This window comes from Lathamus discolor, chromosome 19 (assembly GCF_037157495.1).
Source record: "Lathamus discolor isolate bLatDis1 chromosome 19, bLatDis1.hap1, whole genome shotgun sequence".
Classification (NCBI taxonomy): domain Eukaryota; kingdom Metazoa; phylum Chordata; class Aves; order Psittaciformes; family Psittacidae; genus Lathamus; species Lathamus discolor.
The window spans coordinates 2,651,594-2,677,256 of NC_088902.1; the positions used below are offsets into that span (position 1 = coordinate 2,651,594).

The 25,663-nt window shown below is 54.1% G+C and overlaps 1 long non-coding RNA gene across 1 annotated transcript in view; it reads right to left on the minus strand.

Annotated features, from left to right (window-relative positions):
* Positions 1–249: 249 nt before the first annotated feature.
* Positions 250–25,663, minus strand: part of LOC136023587 (uncharacterized) — a 55,929-nt gene continuing 30,515 nt past the window's right edge. Inside the window, exon 3 of the long non-coding RNA XR_010616642.1 lies at positions 250–605. This is a non-coding gene — a long non-coding RNA (uncharacterized LOC136023587). The remainder of the gene's footprint in view (positions 606–25,663) is intronic.

Here is a 25,663-nt window from a genome sequence, read left to right on the forward strand (position 1 = left end):
CCACCTCCACTAACCCCAAACGAAACAGCCTTCTGCTGGCAGCGTTCGGAAGCGTGACCATCGAGGGCTCCAGAAAGCAGGAGGCCAATTAAAACCCACCCCTTTCACATTTATTATTATGTAAAATCTCCTGCTCTTTAGGGCAATCTCATGATTATGAAGGGGTCAGGGGAACTGATTTATGATTAGAGAGCTCTTGGCATTGGCAATATTGTATATGTTTTAATTTTGAACCTTAATAATCCATCCAATATGCAGCACTTGATCATGACACTCATTTCTCACGTACCATTTTCCAAGGTTCCACACGTCCACCTTCACCTCCGCTCTCACACACGCACCCCCCTGCGCTGAGTCACTGCCCAAAGTCAAGCACAGCCCAACTCTTCCCTTTCAAATCAGCCCTCCAGGAAAGCCCAGCAGGACACGGTGCTGGTGCCGGTGCTGGTGCCCATGCCCATGCTTTGCAGCATCTCGTTCCCCTTCACAGACCAAAAGACCTTCTGCAGCAGCACAAAGCAGCTGGTGCTCTGACCATGTGGATGTCTCTCCATAGATAGAGGGAAAATCAGGCATTTCCCTGGATATTTTGGTGAAGTTTCCTCCTGAAAGGAAAAGAAGAAATCCCGACCTTGTTTCTAAAACCTTGCGTTTGTAAAGATGCGCTGCTTTTGCTCATTGCTCTCGATCACGGGGTGAACAGAAGCATCAAAGACCAGGTATTGCCAAGCCACGGTGTCCTGACATGAATCCGATTGTGACCCGTGTCCATAGGGGTGGAAGAAGGGGAAATTGGGGCTGGTGGATTAATACAGGGCTGAGGCATGGACCCGCTGCCATGGGAACCTCAAGCGGGGAGGATGCACGAGGGGGTTCCTGCACCCGGACGAGGTCTGTCCCGCTCCAGTGTGACAGGATTCCCTGTGCCGATGCCCTGCCCGGGTGCCCCCCTCTCCTCCTCAGAATCTCCCCTCTCCTTCTCCCCTCGAGGTGTTTATTTAATTGTTGTCCCTACTCCTCGGTGCCAGCGCTTCCCTGCCATTAAACCCTGCCACCCGCCTTCTGACTGGGTAATTTAAAGCTATAGTTAAATTATGACTTCTCTGAACCTGTTGTGGCACTGACGCATAACCCTAATTAAATGATCGCATCCATTCTAAAGCCAGTCTTTTCTCCCCTCAAACGTTAATTACAACATAAGAGGCTTTAATGGCTCGCCTCACCTCCAGCTCCTCGAAAGAAAGGTCATGCGATTAATTTTCGTCATTAATCTTTTCCCAATGTGGACATTGTGCTGTCACTGGAGCCTATTAAACCCCCTTTGTCCCCCTCCCCTTCTTCTCCCTTCTCCCCCTCTCCATTCCTCCCCCACCCCGAAGTGAATGAGAGAACAAAAGTACTGAAGCTCCACTTTGGTTCTGGTGCTTTCCCGGGGCGAGCGCCGCTTGGGACAGTGGTGGTGGACATCTCCTGCATCCCAGCAGAGCGGGATGAGGGAGGGGATGCTGCTTTGCGGCACAGGGCACAGTTTGGGGACGGTGGGGCTCCCCTTGAGAGCTGCACGGGGCCATGGACACCTCCTTGGTGATGGAGGCTGCAGAGCTTTGGTGGGGAAACTGCTGGACGGGCCTGTGGGTAGCGAAAGATGGAGGGTTTGAGCCTCAGGGGCACGGGGAGGGATGCAGTGAGGCTGCTGTGCCCCATCGGGGTGGGCGAGAGTGCAGGAGCAGAGCCCAGCACTGGGGAGAACCTCCCGGGTTCAAGGTTCAGGGCCTTTTCCAAAGGAAACGAGCCTTTTCCTCACGCCCATAAACCCAGCTCCAGCGAGTCCATCCCCTGCCCCTCGGAGCAGGTCTGTGTGCAGGCTGCAGCAGGCGCGTGCTCCCGGGGAGCTGTGCTGGGAGCGGAGCACACCTTTGGCTAATTTGCAGTATTGTTTCAGCTGAAACGAGGGCCCGAATAATTCCCTTTTCTGCCGGTGACGCAATCGGGGAGCCGGTTTCTGCACGGCGGGGGCCGGAACCGTTCCAAACGGTGCCTTCAGGCAGAAATCCACCCGGGATCAGCCACAGCCGAGTCCAACCCCACTGTGTCCCCGGACTCACGGCGTGCCCCAGTTTGGAGGGGCCGAGAGCGCTCCTGAAGGGTATGACCCACTTCCCAGCCCTCCCTCCAGCTCGCTGACATCCTTTCTTCCCATTCCCATGGGCGACGACTCATGGGGGAAAATCCTGGAGTATTTTAATAAAGAGGAGACAGATGGTAGTCACCTCGCTGGGTAAATATGTTAGTGGGAAGTGGTCCAATACTGCGGAGATGAAAATAGAATAGAAGAGAGATGAGATGATCCTAGTTTGACCAGGATCCTTCCCTCAACACCCCACGAACTGGTTTCTTGGCACCCTTCAAGGTCTCTCTGGATTTAGGCATGCACCGGTTCACATGTGGGGTTCAGATTCCCCCTGGCTTTGCTTGTGGCTGATCCCTGTCCCTTGCTCCAAGCCCGGAGGGAGTAAGGCAAGGCAAGGCAAGCCGGGCGGGCTGCCAATTGGTGGTAGCAAGGGCAGGGCGAACAGCTTGGGATGGGGCTGGCAAAATCCATTCAAATCTGGGAGTCTGACCTTGGGTCCTTTCAAGCGCAGAGGCTGGGTGCCTGCTGCAGCCACACTACTAGAAATCGCTGCCCTCTGTGAGCCCTTTGGGCTGCTTCCCATAGGAATTTGGGATGGCGAAATTCCCGTAAATGGGTGGCGAACACACTGGAATGAGCAGACACAGCAATGTTCCTCCCTGGGATGAGACCTTCCTGTGAAGCCCTTGGTGGGATGGCGCGATCCGAGCAAGGGCACCTTGGATGCACGGCCTTGGGCTTTGCCGTCTCTGCAAGCCTGGGATGTACAACGGAGTTAGAGGGAAAGAGCGGATGGCAAGTGAGAGAGCAGCAGCCCGAGCTGGGGTGAATGACTCCACTTCTGCTCAGGTCAATAGACGAGGACCCTTCCCACCCTGAATGATGTTAAACCACTCGAGAACAGCAGCCAAAACATCATCTCTGCACAAGCCTGACACACTATGAGAATAATTAATACATTTCTGATTGCGACTTTATTGTTCGAGAGCCGATGGATAAAGCCTTCCACAGACTCCTGTGCACTAGAGCAGCGCGTGTCCATGCGCCAGGGTTCAATATCAGATCAACTGCAGAATGGAACTGTGGCCTCCATATACAGAGGTGAAAAGGGGATTTTGACCCAGGGCTGGTTTTTGGTTGCGGATTCTCCCTGTGCATTTCTCTCATGTGAAGGACAGGGAGAGGAGGTTGTGTCAGTGAGCACAGGCCCTCCTTCAGGACATGCTGCAGTCACAGACGTGGCCAGTTAGTTGGTGGTCTGCTCCTCATGGCTGGACAACACTGACCAGCAGACCAAAGGAAGGTGACCACAGCAGGGTACTGTTCCCTTTACTAACAACAGCATCACCAGGATGGAAGTGCTGCCATGGCCGGGGCTCTCAGTGCCGGTGGCAGAGGCAGGAACTGGCTGCCCCCGGTCTTTGCATTGCAAAATGACAGCCTGGAGACTCGTGTCCCGGTTTCCGCAGAGGCAGGTTTGCCACTAGAAAATCCACATCAGGATTTCTGACACCCCGGGTGCTGAGGCGCTCTGGTACTTGCAGCTCAGATGATCATAATGGTTCTTCCCAGCTTTTAAAGCCAGTGAGTAGGAAAACGCAGCCCTAAGGTGGGCTCCGCTGCCCAGCCCTGCAGAGGCAGCGGTGCATAACCCAGCCTGGGGGTCGGAGTCTCTCTGGACATCAAGGAACTACGATATATTTGGGCTTATCCCTACACATTAACCACAGTTTGGGGATGAAAGCACACAGCAGGGCAACCCCATCTTTATGTTTCCTACTCAAACAAGCCCTGAACCCAAGCCACGGGCCACAAACACCGGGCTGAGAGCTGCGGAGACAAGACCCCGCTGGGCTCCTTCCAAGGCTCCACCACCAAACCAGTGCCGCAGTGGGGCCATGGGCAGAGCCCCCAGCACCCGGCAGCAGCCGCCCCGGCTCGGACACCCTGGCTTTTTTTCACTCTTTGTCCCAAGGACGTTGGGGACATCACGTCCGCAGCGCTCTGTGTAGCAGGATAATAATAATTAATAACCATTAGCAACAATAAGGATAATTCCGCGCCAGGCCGGGCCGCCTGTGCAGAGGAGACACTTTTTTTTCTCCCACTTTAATGAAAACAATGATTTGACTTTGAAGAAAGTGACTTTTTTTTTTTTTTAAGTGGAAGCCGAGCCCCTGCCCCCCCCCCTTTTCTTCACCCCCTCCCTCCTTTTTTTTTTTTCTTAACTCTCCTTTTTTCTTTTTCTTTTAATACTCTGCGTTCTATCATGCAAATCCCCTTTCAAATTATGAGAGTATTAGAGCCATCAGCGGTAATGTCACCGCCACAAAATGAGAGCAGGGACTTAAGCACCTAACGAACAATGAAATGTGCGAGCCCTGGGACAGGACAATTAAGAACTGGGCTTAGCCAGCCAGGGAAATTTATTGCTATCAAATCCATATTTCTATTTTCCCCCTGAACAGTAACCTATTTGAATATGATTAAAGGGTTTCATTAGAGCTGAGAGAAAGGCCCGTGTCCCGCCGTTCCCTGTGAGCTCACAAACACGCGCTCTGCAGACCGCGCTTCGGGGAGGAGGAGGAGGAGGAGGACAGGGAAGGAGGGGAAGAAGGAGGGAGATGTGCGAGGGATGGATGTCCGGGGTCACCGGCTCTGGAGAGGGATGAGGGTGTTTGCCGGGAGCTGGACCACTGGCATGGGCCTTGCCAAGAGCCAAGGTGCCCATAGATGGCTCTGGCTGTGCTGGAAAGCTCTGGAGAGGGAAGCCAGAGAGAAGCCATGGGGCAGGCAGGAGCCGGGGCCTGGCATCTTATCCTCTGCTATGCTATTTATTTACTCACTATTCCCACACTGCAGTCTATTTATCACAAGAGCCAAGTCCCAGATCTCTTTTCAACTGAACAGTATTTCCTGGCATTTGCAAGCTGCGGCAGAGACCATGTCACTGGAGCAAACGCAGATCCGGGATGGCAGAAGTGAGAGGAAGGGAGCACAGGGGCAGGCTTGTTCAGCTTAGCAAATCTGGGAAAGATTTGAAAGAAAGAAAGAGAATAGGTGCTTCCCCTCATGTACCGCATCAAATCATCAATACCTGTGCTCTTTGCCATTGATATTTTCATAGAATCATAGATCCCAGATGGGTTTGGGTTGGAAGGGACCTTAAAGCTCATCCAGTTCCAACCCCTGCCACGGGCAGGGACCCCTTCCACTGGAGCAGCTTGCTCCAAGCCCCTGTGTCCAACCTGGCCTTGAGCACTGCCAGGGATGGGGCAGCCGCAAAACTATTTTGCTTGTAATTAGTCCAGCGAGCACCACCACGAGGGTGGGTGATACTGTTCTGCTGTGATTTCTGGAGGGGTTTGGCTGTACAAGTGCATTTCCACCTTTCCCGTACAGTTTATCCCCAAGTCACTGCTCTGCCAAGGCACCTGCAATCCCTGGCTGCCTCCTTCCCCAGTGCCTGCAGTACTGTCAGTTTAACACAGGTATTTTAACTCCAGACTGTCGAGTGAGCTGAATTGCCAGCATCACTTTCCATCTGTTTCTGTCATGTGCTGTTAAAAGAACAGAGAGGATCTGAACTCAGATTTTCATTTCTCTGTATCTGTTTTGAGTGAATATGGATTCATTTCTCCCCCCCAACGTGCACATCACGATGGGTGTTGGAGGCAGGGCTGGCACGGAGCGGGTGACCCCATTCCCTTGCTCCGGCTGTCCCAGGGGAGCCCCGATGGAGGCACGGGGTTGGGGCTGACAAACAGGACATGTTCCCTGTGCCTGCACCCGTGCGGCCCTGGGGAGCACAGTCCTGCCCTTGCTAAGGTGCAATTGTGCTGCTGCCTGGCTTCCTTTCCTCTGAACTGGTGCCCGAGGTGCTGCGAGGGTGGAAACTGCAGGAAGATGCTGCTGATGTCTGGAGCAAGAGATGGCTGTGTGTGCCCACATGGGACATGACAGACACTCGGACAGATCCACGCTCGCAGCTTCCTTCCCGGAGGCTCTCACATTTCCTATGGGAGGGTTGTGAATAATCACTGATTTGGGAGAACATCGATATTCAGGGCAGTGTTCAAGCATGTAGATAAGCCCCATAAGAGCCAATGGGACTTATGGACATGGTTCAGTGTCCAAATGGATGCCAATGACAAGAATTAGTGCATCTCCCAGCAATTACGGAACAAGGGGGTTAAGGGCATGGAGCAACCCGCTGCTCCTGTGGTGTGACCTGTACTGCACAGCCCAGAGGATGCAGCAGCACAGGATTCCCGACACAAGGCCCAACACGAAGCACGTGCCGATGGTCCGGTCCCTCACCTCCCTTTGCCTTGCTGGGAGCTCGCTGCTCTGTGACTACAGCCATGCTGCAGGCTGTCCCAGCGGAATGCTGCCCCATCCCGGAGCCGCTGCGGTGGGGCCGGTGTGTGCGGCAGCGGCGTCCCTGCCATGCGCTGCCCACCCCCTCCCCGCGAGGCATCGCGGCTCCTAACGAAACGGAACTGCTGCCAGATGAAATATATTACTATTAAATACTTAATTCTTCTTGTGAGCGGAGAGCAGCCAGTATGAATACGATTATTAAAGAAAATTACTTTGGCTGATCAGATATTTCTGCATACTAATTTCTGACCCTTCTTTCCTCTCTGCTTGCTTCTCATCCCTTAGAGACCAGGACAGATAAAATTCCATCACAAATAGCTGATTACTGGGGCTTGCATTAAAATCAAATTTTTTTCCTCTCGGCGCTAATGTCCTTGCCTAAAGTAGAGGCAGCAGCTGTCAGGGAAAAAAAGGGAAAGCCTCCAGATTGGTCTAGATGTGAGCATCCCTGAACTCTGAGGCTGCCGGTGGTGCCATCTGCATCCAAACCTGTCTCTAAGCAGCTGGGATGGCCAGTGGTGAGCATGGGGCCAGCAGCAGGATGCCCACTGCTCATGGGTGCGATGCTGCAGTGCTGATGGGAGGCTCAGTCCCAGCTGCCCGCTCCCCATAACCCTGCTGCTGTTCCTGCTCCTGCTGGGGGTAATTCCCAGCCTGCCTCAGCCGTTCCCTGGTCACTGGTGAAGCAGGTAGAGGCTCAAACGTGCTGATAGACGCAGGCGCATGGAATGGAGCAGGCAATGGGATGAGCACAACCTTGACATACAATGGGGGGCTCCAACCTATGCAGCTTCACCCCCATTCCCTTTCAACAGGCAGATAGATGTAGGACCTATACAAATATTCTCTTTTCCTGCTGACTGCAACCAACTTCCTTCAAGTTTCTGCATCTCCCACCCATCACCCAGGCCACGGTTATCCCATCACCGCACAAGGATGCCACTAAAAATAATTCACTCCTGTCTCATCCCTTCCCCACCATCATCGCCACCACCTCCCCCTGCTAACGTACCCAACCTGGAAGCCTCCAATTTACCTGCTTTTAAATAAAGACACCTATAAAGGTGTCACGGTGCTGAAGCCCTAATTACAGCCTGAGCATGTTAATTCCCGGCTCCGGCTCTGCGAGCGCTTGTCGCAATGGGGGATCCTGTCTGCCCTCTCCCTCTCCCCCCGCCTTGGTGGGAGTGGGAAGGGAGTGGGAGACGGGGGGGGAGTCGAAGCTCAACTTTGCAACCTCAGAGCTTGCAGGGAAGAAGCCCCTTTGGGAAGTGAAGCCAAAAGTGTGACCCTGCTGGACTCACTGCCGGGGAAGGGAAGAGGGAGAATCCCTTTGCGAAGGGGGGATGTGTCCTTCCCAGCTGCTCCACAGCAAGGCTTGGGGCTGTGCCCGCCGGCCCTGCCTTTGGGCACCATCTGGGAGCCCCCGGTCTGGCAGGCAGAGCAGCCCGGGCTGTGTGTGCACAAGGACCAGGAATGTTTGTTTTGCCTTGTTGACTCTCTCCGGGCAGAGAGGGGCTCCGGCGGGCGCTGTTTGCCGAGTGGCTGTGATAAAAAGCCTTCTCCATAGGAACAGGTGGCAATGGGACTGTCCCCAGGAAGGACAGAGGGGCCCCCGCAGCCTGCACACTGCAGCCATGCAGTGCGCAGGGGGAAACAGACCTTGCGCGTGGCGCTGGGTGCAGCCAGGCACAGGGCTAGAGCCCACGTCCGTGGCCTGAATATTGCCAGGGACAAAGGAAGGATTCGTGCCCAGGAGCAGGGAGCGCTGCTCGGACGCAGCCCTGCGCATCCCCCCTGTGCTGAGGGGATCCTCCCCTTCTGCATCTTTTCCCCCTTCTCATGTCACACAACGAGCACAATGTCCTCGAAGGGACTTTTCCAGGTGAAGGGGTCAGTCCCAAAGCACAAGTCCCTATTTCCTTCAGCCTGAAGGAAGAGGAAAGGCTGAGGGTGCTGCTCTCATTTCCAGGTGCTGGCAGGTCTGCGTATCCATGTATTGGTTCAGTTTCTTTTTGCTGAATGCTTGTCCTCAGACTCTCCTGAGCATGCACTGGTGTGAAAAAGCATTGCCTTTTACTGCTGTTGTGATAAGAGATAGCAAGACCTGTATTTCCACACCTTCTGCCCCTAAACCGCTCGATATTTTATCCGTTATTTTATCAGCTGCTATACATAGGAATGTGGTTGTAACACCAGACCAGCACTTTTGTTGGTTGAGTAAGCAGCAAAGAGGGATGGTCGAAGAACCACAGAGAGGTGGGCAAGAGACTGGGGAAGGAACTGGGATAGGAGACAAGCAAGCAGGTACCAGAGGAGAAGAAAATAGAGGAAGTGTGATCGCCTGTGGAAGCCCTGGTACCTCTTTGTCCGACCTGGGTTGGGTCCTCCTGTAAAGGTAGGAAGCAGCAGTGGCAGATTCACCCAGGCCTGAAGATGAGGGTTTGTGTTTGAGGTACCTCAGGGCCTCCTGACAACCTCAAGTTGTCTAAACTGATCCTCTTTCACTGACTTTTCCCCTGTTGAGGCTCACATAAGGCTCTAACCCGGACAGAAAGTTGCCAGAGGATGCAATGCTTTACTTTCTTTGTGCTGTGAGGGAAAAGGGTGAATTCGGCAACACTGCCCAGTTCTACCCATGCTGTGGAGGTTCCAGCCCATCACCTGCCTCCCTGCTCAGAGCAGGAGGTTTCAGTGGCGCTGACACAGGGATGGGGTGGCCCCAACCCATCCCGATAACTCGTGGCAGCAACACTTGCACAAACCTTTAATTGTTTAGTTTAAAGAATGGTGTTTTGACCACAAGGGGATTCTGGCTGGAGCTCAAGAACTGATAATGATATTTCGCTGCCAAGACGTCTTCTTGGCTCTGCCTGCGTTAATGTTCACTTACAAGAAGCTCCAATTAACTGCATCAGCTCTCACAGAGCGAGAGTGAGAGTGGGAGAGAGATGATGTCGCTTTGCAAAAGAAAGAGAGAGAAAGCAAGAAAGAAAGCAGGGGGTGGAGGGGGAAGAAAGAAGGAAAAGCAAAGCACAGCAAGCAACACAACCAGCCTCCAGGCAGCACTTGGTCCATGGCAGGAGATGGCTTCCAAGACACTGGTTCATGGAGCCCAGCTCTGCCCGTGGCCAGCATGGTGACACAAACGGCTTTTGGGCTGCCATGAATAAGCAGAGCCTGAATGGAGAAGGTGCAGCAGAGCTGGGTGGTGGTTGCAGCCCCTGGCCCCTACAGGGGCTCAGCCTGAGGCAGGGTTTGACCCGAAGCCCCGAGGACCAGAGCCCGCGCCAGTGCTTTGGGCTCTCCCGAAGGATTGTTCCGGCTCATCCAGGGGCTTTGGAGATCCAGCAAAGGGGATTTCTCTCTGGAGCTGAGGCTGTGCCCCGGACGGCTCCCGCTCGGCGCAAGGGTCAGATCCTGCCCCGCAGCTCACATTACACGGACCTGAAGACAGGAAGATTTAAGAGTGGAGATGCCACACAGTACAGTGTGTTGTTTGTCTGCCTTTGAAATAGGAGTTAGCGAGAGCCGAGGGGGAAGGAGGGGGGCACCGGCCTGCTCCCCTGACGTACAGTTCCTCTGGCATTGAGGGGAACTGCATTGACTCTCTTTGCTCTGTTGCTCCAGGTGCAGCTATGTTTTCTTACATGTTAATTTTTTCCTGTTTTATTATCCTGTCCCTCAGCCGCTACCAGAACCCCTCCACGGGCGCAGGGAACGCTTCCTTCAGCCAGCAGCTGGGATGCATTTGGCCAGGGCTGCTCCTTAGGGAGCAGGGTTGGGTGGCTCCTGCTGCACCAGCCCTGAGATGGACCTGGGCAAAGCTGATCCCTTCCCAGAGGTGACCGGGGTCGGCTCTGACCATGCCATCACTCCCCTGGTCCTTTGGGTGCTCAGCATCGCCTTTGGACAGCACTTCTCACTATTCATTTCACTACACGAGGAGCAGAAGCAGATTAAAGTTGAGTGCTATGAATATGCCCAGTAGGAAACCCCAGCAATTTATTCCTCCCCTGCGTGGCTCCCAGGAAGCCCTTTCCTGTCCCGGGGCTCCAGCATCCTGTACCCAGCCATGCAGCACCCAGCTCCAGCACCAGTCACATCCCTGCTTGTGAAGTGCAGTGGAGAAAGAGGCAGACCCAGGTCTGGAGCCCGCCGGAGCACGGATGGAGCTGGGATCTCTCCCTGCTGCCAGACACAGATCTTGGCAGGGGCAGGGATGGGGTGTGAGAGAAATCTTCCATTTACATTTTAATTTCAATAAAATTGCTTTATTTTGTGTTTTATTACAGGGCTGGTGCAATAAAAGCACCCATTAGCCCCAGGGAGCCTCTTTGCCTTAGAAGGTCTCTCCAGCAGTTTGGGCCACGCGGCCTCCGCTTTATCACCAAACCTGCTCCGCTCTCACCAAGGAGAGGGCTCCTTCATGTAAATAAACCCAACGTTTAACGGCTGCTGCAAGCCCTGAAATGCAGCTTGGGCTCCTATATTTAAATAAACCACAAGGCTGAACCTCCTGCAGGTAAGCACAGGGTGTTCCTGACTTCTCACAGCTCCGCACCCTCCCTCCAGCGTGTCAAACCATGAGTCAGATCCAGCCCCAACCAGAGACAAATCAGGATGTTTCTTTAAAGAATAAGGTTAGTTATTCTGTGGGGTTTTTCTTTGTGTTCTCCCTTGCAGAATGGAAAATTTCTGGGTGCGCTTTGTCAAGCTTTGCTCTTGATTGGAATGGAAGATGCTCTCCTTCCGAGTCAATAAAGAGACCCAGGACACAGCTTAGCATTTGGCCCTTTGCTCGTCTGCTGGATTAATTTCAACTAAATTATAGGTAAGGAATGATTGATTATTGTGATGATTAAGAATTTATCCTCATCTAATACCTTTCATCTGCAGAGGGTGCAGATGTTACAGCAAGAGGTACAGGAAAAAATCATGCGTTGACTCAACTCCCAAGCCATTGGGAAGGAGCGCGGCTCTCCCGATCCGGCTTCACAGAGGGCACAGCCAGGGATGGAGGACCAAGCAGTTTTATAGGGATTCAGGATCAAGGCAGCAACGAGGCAGGTCCCACAGCCCCAGCCAAGCCTGTGAATCAGTTGTGGTGATGGAAGGTGTGTAAAACCTCAGGTTGCTCATACTCAGAGCTAACACAGAGATCCCTCCATGCCGCCCTCGCCCACCTGGGCACACACCGGCAAGGACCAGTTATCTCATGGTCCTCACGGGAGGGAGCAGTCCTGTAGCCCCTCTTCAGGAAGGAGCTCATGTGTGGACAGCCTGGTGGGTCCTGGCCATGCCTGTAACATTTCAATTCCTCCTCAGCATCTCTGCTGCCCACCTGGGCTCTGGCACGGTTTGCCCCCCACCTTCCCCCCTTGCCACGGGTCCCCGTTCCTCCGCTTCCCAATGGTGATGGATTTATTTCCTTAGCAGAAAAGACACCAGTTCACAGTCGGGCTGACAGGGAAGATCCCCCCAGCGGGGCTGCGGCCCCCTCTGCCCCAGGGCCTCGCCACCCCTTCCCTGGCCTCAGACAGTCCTCAAACAACAACTGTCTGCGCCCGCTAATCCCTCGCAGGTGACCTCAAGACAGCCGACGCCTCCCGCTAAACTCCAGCATTCCTCCGCACCGCGTTAACCCCTTCGGCATCGCGCCCGGCCCCCCAGGACCCCAACCCACCCGCTCCCCTTCCCGGGGGCTGCCTGGAGCATCCCCCTTCCAGAGCTCCCGGTCAGAGGTTAAAAGCCTAATGTATTATTATAAAGCCAAAGAGAAAAAGCCTCGCATTCTCCCCTATAAATCTTCCTAACAACCCAGGCACATGTGGGAGCCAGACGATGCCCCAGCCTCTCCCTCCTGTACCCGCCCGCCGGGCTCCATCTCTCGGCTGCAGCGGGTCTCCCTCCGTGTCCTCACTGGGATGTCCCAGGATAAGCAATGGGACTGTGGGAGCTGCAAGGCTGAGGGTGCCAGTGATGGTTGGAGGGCTGAGTGGTTTTGGGATACCCATGGGGAGGAAGCAGGGCAGCCACAGCCCAGGACTTACTGGCACCAACAGCTTTGCCCTGCCCCGCAGCACCCCGCACCTCCAGCTCTGCTCCCCACCACTCTGTGCTTTTAGGGTTTTTTTCTCTTTAACTCAAGCAAGACCTCAGGAACCAAATGATTTCTCGTGTAAATAACTCGGCTTCAGCAGGTCCGTGCCGGTAACGCTGGACCACCGGCTGTTTGATCAATGGTGAGCATTTAATACCTGTGTGGAGATTTGCTCCAGCATGACAACAGCTGTGGGGAACAAAGACTCGGCTTTTCCCTTATTCTCCTTTTTTTTTCTTTCCCAATATCTACATATATTTTTTTCGGAGCGATGCCAAAGTTTCCAGAGATCAAAGTGAAACCAGTGTCCAGAGATGATCGAGGCAATAAAACGGAAGAAAGAAAGAGAAAGGGGGGAAGAAATGGGACGTGGAGGGAAGACTGCACCAGGAGCTGCAGCAGAGGATGCTGCGGGTGCTGCACCGGCTGCACCAGCCCTGGTGCTTCCTGGGGAGCAAAGCAGAGCACTGCTCTGTCCTGCTTCGTGGACACCTTTCGAGGGTGGGGAGCAAAACTGACCCAAAAGTGAGATCTAACACTTGGGGACCCCAGGAAGGATTCACAAATGGAGCACATGGCCCACACCTAAGTAATGTCTCCATTGGTTTCAGTTAGCTGGGGTTTTGGGTTTTCCTTCCTTTGTGGCATCTCCCAGGCTTCAGGCAAGCCTGCAGCTCCAACCAACCAGAGGCCTATAAATCACAGCCATTCCCAAGCTCAGCCGAGCCAAGAGAAGCCATTGATTTATTCTTATTTTTGAAGCAAAACAGCCCATGGGCCAACCGTTGCTGGAAAGCCAGGACAGACCCAGACCCAGACTGCTGCCTCCCCCTTCAACACCCAAACTCCACATCCTAGAACCTGGCCCCTTGTCTGACCCAGGTCATGGGTTTGGATCTCTAAGGAAGCCAGAGGATCCGGTGAGGACCTGGCGATTAGATGGGCCTTTTATTCAGCTCCCTCACTTCCCTGCGGCTCCTCCGGTTGGACTTCTCCATCCCTGCATCAAGAAGCAATTTGCACCCATTGTCTTTGTCTTTGCAAGCCCTGTGGAAACAGCCTCTCCCGAGTGGAATGGAGATGAGAGGAGCGCTTCTTGTTATAGCTCCGCTCTCCCTTCCACCAGATCTGCCTTTAACTCCCGTGCCTCAGATGCCCAGAGCGGTGTGAAAGCAGCTTTCTCACCTGGATGTGCTGAGCAGGCTCTTCCCGAGAAGAAAGGCCCACAAACAACCCCACCAGCAGGATTTGTCTGTGAACAAACTGTGAACTGCGACCGAGCGCCTTTCAACCTCCAAATCCACGTAAGCACCGCGCGGCGGCTGCAGATCGATGGCGCTGATCAAAACACCAGCATTTGTTTCAAGGGCTCGCCAGATATCCCCCAGACGCTGGTTATGTGGTAACTTATTCTGTAAACATCCAGGGGGGGCTCGCTCAATGTGCACAAAGTATTTGCTCTGGGCTCTGCTTTCTTAAGGCTGTTTCTGAGCTTTGTCATCCAGCGCTTCTCTCCCAGCCTTCAGCTTAGTCGAGCTCAGCGGCTGCAGCCGAGCACATCCTTGGGCTGGGGCAGAGGCTTGGTCCTGACTCCTCAACCTGGGTAGAAGGAGGACTTTAATCTTGACCATTAGGAAATCACAGCTTGTGTCTCCCCCGCCTGAGGCAGCACCTAAAACTCACCCAGAAAAGCTGCTGTTTCTGGGTTTCGCATTGCTCCAGTTCATGTTTTTGAGCTTTATCCCAGCCACAAGAACAGGGAAATATTTTTTCTATAAAGGAGGAAAGAGACAAGATTTTCACATAACCACACGATTCCTGAGGCTTTAAACGTCTCCAGGTTTTGGGAGACTCACAGTAGAACTCCTAAGGATTGGTAAGATGTTGGACTGCTTAGTCTGGCTGGTCAGTGTGGGCCAGAGCTGCGAAGAGCCCACACAGAAAAACCCACAAAGAGCTGGGGCTTTGGCATTGGCTTGTTTCTTGGAAGAGCCATAAAACCCTATTGGCAACGGCAGCGAGCTCTGGATCTGAGCAAAGCAATGCACCAAGGTGACACGGCTGAGACAGTCACTGACCATGGCCAGCGGCCGAATCCCTGCCTGGTGCCAGCTTCCAGGGGCTCTGTGTGACTTTCCCTCCCATCTCCACAGCCCCCATGCCCAAGGGAGGACTGAAACCAAGGGCAAAAGGCTTATTGCCCTCTGAGCCGGGCGCTAGATCCATCGATATCAGTGTCTTGCCTTAGCCAATCTTGAGAGATAAGTGAATCCCCCGCGCCGGCTGACAGGCGGGTAGACATTAATAATTATGTACTATTTAAGGCTGATTGAAAATGAAGAGGTGGAGGTGTTGGGACAGATGTGGCAGTGCCAGATGGATTGTGATTAGATTAGCACCGTTCCATTTGACGGGATCTGAACCATGCTTTAATCATTTATTGTGAAAGCTCAGCCCCGCGCCGGCACACGGGCGCGCGTCGCCCTCCCTGTTGCTCCACTCTTGCAACACTTGGGAGTTCGGATCACCCTGCTCCAAGTTGTCTTTCCTTGAAACGCGTGGTGTTTACAGCCGGTATTTCAAGCCCCGATCCCTCCCCTCTGCCTCTCATCTCCTTGTTTGTACAAAGCCTCCTGCAATCCCCGAGCAGAGCCTGTTAGTCACTGCCCTCGTATAAACAGCGCAGCCGAGGAGCCATCCCCTCTGCCATGGGATGAGGCACGTCAGTGAGCAGTGGGACCTGGACCAAAGAAGGGTCCCGCTTTGCTCCTGAAGCAGCATTTTCACCCCTCGGCTGCCTCTGCTCCCGGATGGATTCAGAGCACACTCACCCTGCATCATCCCAACAGCACCTGGCCTTCAGTGTGGATGCTGCTGCTCTACAAGAGGCCTATTTGCAGCAAGCACATCCAAAAGTGCTTCACCAGAAGCCATTGGTTGTGTTACAGAAGAGTGCAGCGGTCCAGGAGGACGAGGGAAAAGGAAAATAAAATGCCAGCATCCACTTGAGATCCCTGGAGCAATAAAGGAGGCAGAACAGGATTACCTGGGTAACTGGAAACTATCTCAAGACCCTCACTGGCAGTGTCATGCAATTTCAATTATCATAAGTGGTCTGGATCTCAATGGATGGAAAAACTTATTATTGTTATTATTCCCTTCAAACGTGATAGGTTTTAGTTAAACACACATCCATATCTATTAATCATGCAACATTTAAGACGGAGCCAAAGTAATTAGCCAAGATTTAGACTGCAGGGATCACCTTAAAATAAAACATAACACAGTTGCTTCCCTGTAGTCCTTATTCAGCCATTTGCTGTCAGGCTTGGCTGTTCCTTGGATGTTAAACTTGGAGCATGGCGAGGACAGGAACCTTTCCCATCCCAGCTGGCGAGGGTTCCAGGGTGGACGGTGGTCTGAGGCTGCTGTGCTGGTTGACATGTGCAGGGATGCCACAGAGGTGGCATCTCAGGGGCAGTGAGAGGCTTCTGCATTTCTGTGACGTTTGTGAAGCACGTCCAGATGAAAGGCAGACTAACTGTAAGCTATTATTATACTGTCTAATATAGTTTAATATGTGTGCACTACTTTCTATAGAGTGCAATACAATCAAAACCACATTACTTCTCCATGTGGGTAGTTTTCCTGCGTTGACTTGTTTCCAAAACAGATGTGAATTCTTAGCAAGGTCTCCCGCCCCTCTCCTTGAAGAGGATAAAATGTCATCTTTGCTTATGCGTGCAAAACCAAAAGGCCCATAAGAACACAAAACTGCCATTTCCAAGTAGGTCAGGGACTTGTGTGGGGCAGTGTCCCACCCGAACCCAGCTGCTCCCACAGGTTTCCAAACTGGGTACAAAGAGCTCTGGTAATGAGTGAGAATGGGATAATTCATGTAGCTGATGGCCCTAACCTCAGCCCTCCCTACTGGTGCGTGCCCCAGGGCACTGAGTTAGAGCTGGTTGTTCTCTCTGAGGCAACTTCAGAAGTGTTCTGGGGGTTGGCAATGCTTTCTATTGCTTTCCAGACCTCTTCCTAGCCCTGGCCTCAAAACCACAAAGTCTGCACAGCTCTAGCAACTGCAAATCACTGGGATCCCCCACAGATCTACCGCTCATCTTCCAGGGTCTGGAGAGCCCCATCGTGCCAGTTCTACCCTGAAACCCTCAGGTTTAGTCTGGAGAGCTTTCCCCTGAGGGTTTGGGGCTGCTCTCCTGGTTTGGGATCTCCCATTACCCTGTGGATCTTGTCCTCGGATGGCTGCAAACCACCACCAAAGCCCCACCAGAGCCTCCTGCCAGAGCCTTTGAGTCTCATTGAGTTTCAGTTCTGAGAAACCACTGCTGGAACCGGGGGGTGAGAAGCTGGGGGGGAGCTGGCCTAGGCAGCACTTTCCTCCCCCCGGCCCCAGCTCAGTGAAGCAGTGTGGGCTTCACCAGCACAGAGCCCTGCAGCCAAAAACCCGCCGCACACAGCTACGGACACCTCCGTTTCCACACATCCTGCAAGGGGGTTTCCATCAGGAAATGCCGAGTTCCCGTCTAAGGGACACTCCCTTCTTCCAGGCTGGGTTGATGCATGAGCGGTGAGGACTGGCCAGATCCTTGTGGAAGATTAGAGCATCCCAAAGAGCTGATGTGAGCAGGGAGTCAGCAGCGGGGCAAGCGCTGGGCTCCAGCGAGCATCCCAGGAGAAAGATGTCACAGAGGGAGGAGCTGGGACAAGAGCAGCGGAAGATGGGAGGGGATGAGGGGACAGCGCAGGGCAGGGACGGCTGCGGCCGGGCCAGGTCTCAGCGCTGCACCTTGCTCCCTGCTCCGGTGCTTCCTTCGGGGCCCCGGCGCGCTCCCGGCACACGCTGGCGGCCGGCCCGGCCCGGCGGCTGCACGCAGTGGGTCTTTGCCGCTTTACTCCTGTTTACAGAGATGGGAATTTGCATGATGAAAATAACCTGGGACGGATTTTGATTTTACTGCCCTTGGCAGAAGGCTTGGAAAAAACCGGTGCATAGTCAATTACTGGAATTTTTAAACACAAATAATATTTTATGTGATCAGCAGGCTGGCTCGGGGCCTGGGCACCGCGCTCCAACGGCACTTATGAAAGGAACAAGCCATCAATTGTGCTGCCGCGCACAGGAGCCCGTGGGCAGGTGCAGCCTGTGTTGACCTTAGCACACACAGAGCCCGCTTAACCCGTGAGGGATGGGGCCGGAGATTTGCGAGGCTCAGACTTGGCTCCTGCTGCCTTGCACTGGCTGGAAACTTCTTCCCTCCCTTCCTTTTTCCACCAGATACCCGGAGAAGCAGCATCTCTCGGTAGACACGCAGAGGGGGATGCACAAAGCTGAGGCTCTCGTTGCTGAGGCCGGAGGTGCAGAGCGAGGTGGCTGGGGCCCATCCCTGGGGCAGCTTCAGAACCCAGCGCTGGAGGGGAAGGGGTTAACCAAAGCAGGGGCCCCACGCTTTTCCCCCAAATCCCCTCCATCCTGGCAGGCTCCCCAAACCAACAGCCCTGGGACCTCATTCCCAGAAACGCTCGAGCCGGGAAGGCGGGTTCCGGGAAGGACCTGCACGAGCCAGCGGAGCCATAACGTGGTGCAGGACCCTCCCTGGCAGCCACAGACCCTCCTGGGATTGAGGGAATTAGGGGAATTACACTCCCCTTGCGGGGACAAGGACAAGCAGCGGGGCCGCATCAACGAGTTGCGTTTATCTCCTGTGGTACTTACATGGCTTCTATCCCCAGCAAGGGCGAGGGAGTGAGACGGCTTAGGGAGGCAGAACGATATTAATTCATTAATTTATCACAAATACTTTTTATTTTAGAGCGCTGGGCAGTGAAAGGGCTTTAAATTTCCAGGCCTGTTGCCAGTTTCCTCCTTCTCTGCCGTCCTCACATTAAACCCTCACCCCGCGGGTCCCCTTGGCTCACTGCACAGGGCATCCAGTGCCGCTGCTTCCTGCAGCTCCGGTGTGGAAGTGCCCTGCAGCAGCCAGGCTGTGTGTGAGAGCTGCTGGCACAGCCTGCAGGGTGCAATCCCTTGGCAGAGTGACCACTTCTGGCTTCAAAGAGCTTCAGATAGCAGTGATGAGGAGGATGATGATAACTGCCTGCCTGCTCGGCTCAGAAATAGGCTTAAAGGGTGAAAAAAGTGCTATTATTGTTGTTCCAGGGCCAAAGGGAAGAAAAATTCCTTCCCCGTTTCAGGATCTCTAACACCTGGGTAGAGTTTCACTTCTCTCAGCTGCCTGCTTCAAGGTTTGATAGCTGCTTCCCAATAACCCAGGGCTGGATCCAAAGCTCACTAAGTCAGCCGGATTCTTTCCATTCATCTAACGCTGATCAGACCTTTCTTGGCTGATTCGAAATCATTTGACACCCTGAGTGTGTGCACCCATGTAAGAGCCAGAGACTGTTTTCAAGTGGCTTCTTGAATGACTTTTTCATGTGCACTTAGCTGGGGCAAAAATCGATGGCACAAGAGCTGCTCTGAGTTCCCATGTGTCGGTCGTGCTGTGCAGGGGCCGTTGTGTTCTGCTCTCCCAATCAAGGTACATACAAGTGCTTCCTGCCCAGCACTTGATGCTCCTGACCGGCTCCTGGCCCTTGGGGAGCTGCCTGCTGGGAGAAGCAGGAGGAGGCTCCAGCTGTGCAAGGAGCTTGTGGCCTTCATGCAGCAGGTTTGAGCCGTTTGCTCTCACTGGGGCAGGTGGGAGCAGCTCGGATGGAGCTTGGATGGAGCGGGAGACCTCGGATCATGCAGGGAAGGGTCTGGGTGGCTGAGCTGGACACTCTCCTCTGAGACAGCGCGGTCCTGGTGCACTCTGGCTGCGGCTCTGTGCTTGCTGCCTGACTCCATCCAAGTGTTGCTGCTCCTGAAGATGGGATGCTGCTCCTTGGATGGGATCTCTTGGCTGGCTACAGCCACTGTGGAAGCTCCAGAAGTGATGCAGGAAGAGCCAATGACCCCCTGGCCTGGCTGAGCTCTCTATCCCTCCACCAAAGTGTTGTGCCGGGTTGCTATTATCTGCTAAACAGATGCTGCAGTGCCCCCAGCGAGGGCTGCATCTCATTAAGGGAAGAAATGAACCCTTTCATCAGTGGTCACAATTTGTAAAGGCTTTGGGATCTGTCCAGACCTTGGTGGTGGTCAGCAAGGGCTGACTCTACACCCATAAAGGAGGCTTTGGGTCCCAGAAATCCAACACAAGGCAGGCTTTGAGGGGGTACGGCCACGTCTGAGCTCGCTGGGGAAAGAAGGCTGGGAAGGAAGAAGGATGAGCAGCAGGTCCCAGCCATGCCTTGCCCACCCCAACAAGACACCCCAACAAGGCCAAGAGGGGGCCTCTCCTCTTGGCTGTGTCCCAGCCTTGCTGGACTCCTCACAGCACAGCAGAGGTGACTAAAATCCATGTATCGACTCCAAACAGGTGCCATTCAGTCCATGATCATGCATGTGCCCAGCACACCTGGTGTTCTAGGTGAGATTTGTCTCCTCCATCATGTGGGCTTGACATGTACAATGGGTCTATCACTGCAGTGCCTGTGCCAGGACACAGCAATGGATGCTGAGGTGCTGGCAGGTGCCTGTGCCTCCTCCCTGCCCGTGGAGCCACAAACCAGGATCAAGATGCTGTCCCCGCACACACACTGCGCGTCCCCTTGCACAAGTGTATGAGTGCCCAAGGGCTGCTCGTGCGTGTGTGCAGCGCGTGTGAGCCTCCATGTATAAACACGGCAGCAGGGAGAGCGCCTGCAGCCCCCAAACTTGGCATTCTCAGTGCAGAGCAGTTGGAAGGTTAAGTAAATATCTGACTGCGAGCTGAGGAAATGAGTCAAAAAACACTGAGAAAGAAGAAACCCAGATCTCCAGAGAGACAAACTCCATGCACAGCCTGTGCTTATTGTGACAGCGCGTTCCCGGCCTTCCTTCTCCCATCCCAGCCTCCTTAACCCGCTTCTCTTCAATCCACCACCAACTTCCCCACACTGAGGGGACAAGCAGAAGAAGGAAGAAACCCCAGGCAGCTCCTGCTCTGTAACCTGCCCACCAGGCCTTCCTTCTCCTTACATCCTTATACTCTGTCCTTATTGCCTGGGCAACAGGAGGGGGCTGCATCTCTTCCCTGAACTGCACCTTCATCTGGAACATGTTACAGCTCGAGGAGTTCCCTGTTTTACCTGGGGAAATCCCAGAGCTGGGAAACCGTGCCCAGGTGATGACAACCCCCTCACGCTCTCTGACAGGCGAATGGGAAGCTGGTGAGCACCGTTTGAATGGCATCCAGGAAACGAGATGCGGCGTCTCCAAGACATCGAAAAAAGGCTGAGGATAAAACAAAACCAGCAATCATGCCTGATGGGAGAGGAATTGGATTCTGGCCTCCCCTCTGCTTCTCCCCTCCTCCCCCAGCCTTCTGGAGGACCAAGTTGAATGCAGCTGGCTTAGTTTGGCTAATTGGCTCTGTCAATCATGTGTCAATCAGGTCGGCTCACACAGTCGCTCCTGCCCGGGTGAGAGAAGTGTTAAATCGGAGGGCTGGGAGAGGAGGTGGCCGGCGGCTGCGGCTGGAGGAGGGTGTTAAGGCTGGCGGGTGTAGAGAAGGGAGCTGAGCTCGAGCTGGTCTCCAGCACTGCTTTCTGTATGATCCTAGCCAATTCGGTGCGAGTTTCCCCTTTCCTAAGAGGAGGAGAGGGACCCCAGGGGAGCACTGCTGGCTGTAGAACCTGGACTGAAAGCCCCATGTTTGACTGACCACCCAGATGTAAGGCTTCATTCTTTGTTCCATGCAAGGTCCTGGGGTCACTGCCCCCTCCTCTGGCAATGTGTACTGAGAAATTTGGTACCAGACCAGAAGGAAACTCCTTTCTCCTCTGAGTGAGCAAGCAAAGGGTTAATCCAAGGAAGTTTTGGGGGCAGAGATGGCAAAGGTTGGCAGAGATCCCCCTTTTGTGTCACAGGAAGGAATCGGTTAAGCCAAGGTGCCACCTGGGAAGCAGAGACGGGGCTGAAGATGCTTTACCAGTTCCTCAGTTGTATAGTTGTATGAATAGCTTTTCCTTCCTGTCCCCCCACACTATCTCTCCTTGATACAGTAATTATCCAAAGCATAAACCAGACAAAAAGGAAAGAAAAGAGAAAGAAAGGAAGAAAGAACGGATTCTGGTGCGGCTTTTCACCGCGTGTCGAGAGCTTTGGCAGCAGTGCCGGGAGGAGACAGATGCTGCTGCTCTGTTTGCCTGAAAACAAAGGAGGCGAAGATTACACTTGGATTTCGAGTTTGTTTATGGAGAGATCAAACCCTCTGCAGCCTCGTCTGCCTTTCAAGTGGCAAGACCCTGAGGCTGCGGGATGCAGGGATGCAGCCCCTCGCTGCAGGCTGCAGGGAGCCCGTAGCACTGGGTACCAGCCAGGGCAGCACCAGCACTGCTTGTCCCCCCTTTGCAGGAGGGAAACTGAGGCACGGGGTGATGGGGCACACATATCCCGAGCAGCAGGTGGGGAAGGGACCCAAGGCAGGGTTTTGGGGACCTGCCCAAGGATGCCTGGGGTTTCCTTTCTTGATTCTGGGAATTAAGGGATGATGTTTCTGTGAAGGTCAGCACAGTGGAAATGCCACATGCTGCTGCTGGTCCGAAGCAGCCCTGAACATGAAGCAGTACCTGCTTGGCCCACACACCAATCCATGGGGAAAGCCCTGAACCCTTCCTTCCTTAAACCCTTTCATGGGGCATCATTTGGGGATCACTGCAGAGCCCTGTGGAAGTGACTGGCCCTGAGCATCACCTAAAGCATCTTGTGTAAAAATCCCCCTCTTCCCGAACTGATGCGTGCACAAGTGCCCAGGCCGGGCTGGCACATCGCTATGGCACTGGAGCACCCATGTTCCCTCCTCCTGCCACAGGCAGGGAACACAGGCAGCGGTACCCAGCTCTCCAGCAACACCCTCTGATGCTTTAACCACAAACTCCAGCCCAACACATTTGGCAATGAAGGAGTTAAAAGCTCTGGGCCGAGCACTTTTCTCGCCTGTGGCTTCTTTCCCCCCCTCTCCCTCCCTGGTTTACAAAACCCCACATTATCAAAAACCTGCCTGGAATCCTCTCAGCCAGTGACACAGAAAATTCACATTACAGAGGCTGCCAGGGCGACAACAAACAGCAACAGTAAATACAGCTGCCGGAGCTGCGGCTGGTGCCCTGCCCGGGGCTGGGATCAGGAAGGGCGTCACGCTTCAACACCACACACTGCCTGCAGACTTCCAGAGGACATGGCTTTCTCATCGCCTCTCCTCTGGCCCCTGCTCCGGCTGGACTCATCCTCTGGGGGAGTCACTGATGGAGCGAGCCTGGTGTCCCCTGCCCAGCAAGTGCAACCTCCTGGCTGCTTCCTTCTGAAGCATTCACCTCCCTCTTCTCTTTCATCCCTTTGCTTTCCATCTTTCCAGGGTTATTTTCCTCTCTTGTGCATGTATGTGCCATAGATAGGTGCAGACCTGACCCTCCTGGAACACCCCACAGGGGGATGGCCACTGCATGGGGATGCAGCCCACAGGGATGCTGAGCAGTCCCAGGGTGTCAGTGGTCACAGCAGCAAATGGGACACACACAGAGCATCGTCCAGCCCCTTGCACAGGGGTGGGCCCTGGCAGACCCACTTGACCCTGGGGGGCCCTATTGGAAATCACTGTCACCCCAACCTAGGAGCAGCTCAGCTGTGCCTTTGGTCACAGGCTTGACGCTGCATCTCGCCCCGCGCATTATCGCTGTCTTCCCCTTCCTCCTTTTTGCCTATTCCCCTTTTCCTTTCCCCTCCAGCCATCACCCAGCACTTCACACATCTCCCACACTCACATTAGCAACAGGTAACCAGGCCGCTCAGGCCTCAACCCTTCCATGCTAAAGGATGTGTATTTTTCCAGCATCACTTTTCTCCCAAGTTGCGGCAGGCTCCCGGCCCTGCTCTGCATATCTGATGTTTACTTTAAGCCTGTCGCTGGGTGGAAGCTGTATCCCTGCAGTTCCTGTTCTTAATCTCTGCTTTTTTCTCCTCTTTTGCTTTCTTTCCTCCCTCCCCTGCCCCATTTACGATGTTTAATTTCTCATCTGGGTCGGATGCAGCCGCAGGGGGTGCAGTGAGGCCGCCCGGCTGCTATCAGGAGCAGGAGCAAGGAGGTGACCAGAGGAAAGGGGCTTCAGGCCAGGGCTTAGCAAAGGCAGGACTGACTCCTGCTGCTCCACACCCCTCTGGTGCAGCCAGAAGAGCGCAGAGGCACTGAAGCCCATCCTAGTGCTGTTTTGCTCATCTTTTCCATGCTTTACACCTTGAACGAACCCTTTTAAAATCAGCACCACCAACCCCATCAAAAGCAGTGAAGAGAGAGGTGGAATGAAAAGCCAATTATACAAAAAAAAAAAACCAAGGGAGAGCTTTCCCTTGGCTCAGCAGGAGGGCATGGAGCAAGTCTGGACATCCACACCAGTAACTGCCTCCACTGGTGGTTTTGTACCCAATCACTGCTTGGATGGCTGTGACGGGGCCAGTTCTGAGAGGAGCTGGGTGCCACTTGCAGCACAGTAGCCCCAGGACAGTCCCTCGAAGCCAACAGGAGATCCAGGATACAAGAGGGAGGGAGGCACTGCCAGATGCCAGCCAGGCCCAGCAGTGAGACGCATGGCAGCACAGGAAAGCTGGGTTCTCCTGCTCCTGGTATCACACATCTGCCTCCCAGTGCATTCAGTGTGGAAAAGAAAGGAAGATGGAGAGGATGCAGACAACGGGCCGCCTGAGGGGTTTGGGAGTGAGATTTATGGAGCTCTGCCTTGGAGAAGCTTCGAGGGAGGGGAAAAAGAAGAAAAATCCCAACTCCTCAGGTGGTGGAGATCTGTCTTGCTGGTGATAGCAGAGATCACCCTGACTGACTGCACAGAGGAGGGTCTCATCTCCCAGCAATGGTGCAGAGACCTTGGGAAGGGGCCTGTCGCTGCTAAAGCTGGCTTAGTGCTGTGTCCCAGGCTCAGGCTAAGGGACTTCCCTTGCTCATAGGGAAAACCTCTCCCAGCTCCCACATTCCTGCTGTAAAGGCTGTGCTGCTGATGTGGCTGCTGCTGCGCTGGGGAGACGGGATGCTCTAAGCGGCACAACCCCATGGTTCCCCAACGCACAATCCTCCCAAGGGAGCATCTACTGAATGTCCCATTGGATTAATCACCCTGGTGTGCATCCCAGGTGCTCTGTGCCCTGCTCTCAAGGGCCTGGTTGGCAGCAGTTCAGCCCCAAAGCCAGAGGAAGCCCGCAGGACAGAGGCTCTCCCCGCTCGCTCCCTGGCAGAGCAAGGGCTGAGCACAGTGGAAGGAAGAAAGAGCAAAGCCAGGAAAACTCCTTCTCCATCATATTTACTGAACTGCTCTGAGTTATGACTGGAGGCCAAGATCTGGCTTCAGGCGATTGCCTAAATCATTTAGGAGCTGACAAGGTAGGGAGGGGGGAAAATGTTCTTGTAATTCTTCAGTCTGAGGTACATTAAGGAGCCATAAGCCATGTCGAGAGCTTGAATTACATTAGAGAGATTATCCTGTTACAGTTCATAATCCTGGATAATATACCATCCCGCAGCACACCTGCCAATGATAAATCTCACCCCGTAATGGGGCAGCCGTGACCCTGGCGCTCCTGCAGCTCTCCTGGCATGGAGCAGCAGCACCACGCAGACAGATGGAGTCAGGACGGAGAGCAAGGAGCAATAACAGCCTGGCAGCCTTGTCTGCGCCAGGGAGATTCATCACTGGGTTCAGTCATCCAGGCATGGCACGGCCTCTGCACAAAGCTGGCATGGAATGAGAGGGATACATGGGGAAGGACACCTCAGGTCACCTAGATCCACAGGGAGCCGTGTGGGGCACCACATGCTCTGCTGATGGGGTTGAGGATGTACCCCATGCCAAAGCCCACAGAACCAGGAGGGGAAGCTTGCAGACAGACAGAGAGCATCTTCCCAGGCCTGGGCAGGACATGTCCCCCAAAAGAGGGGGTTTCTGGC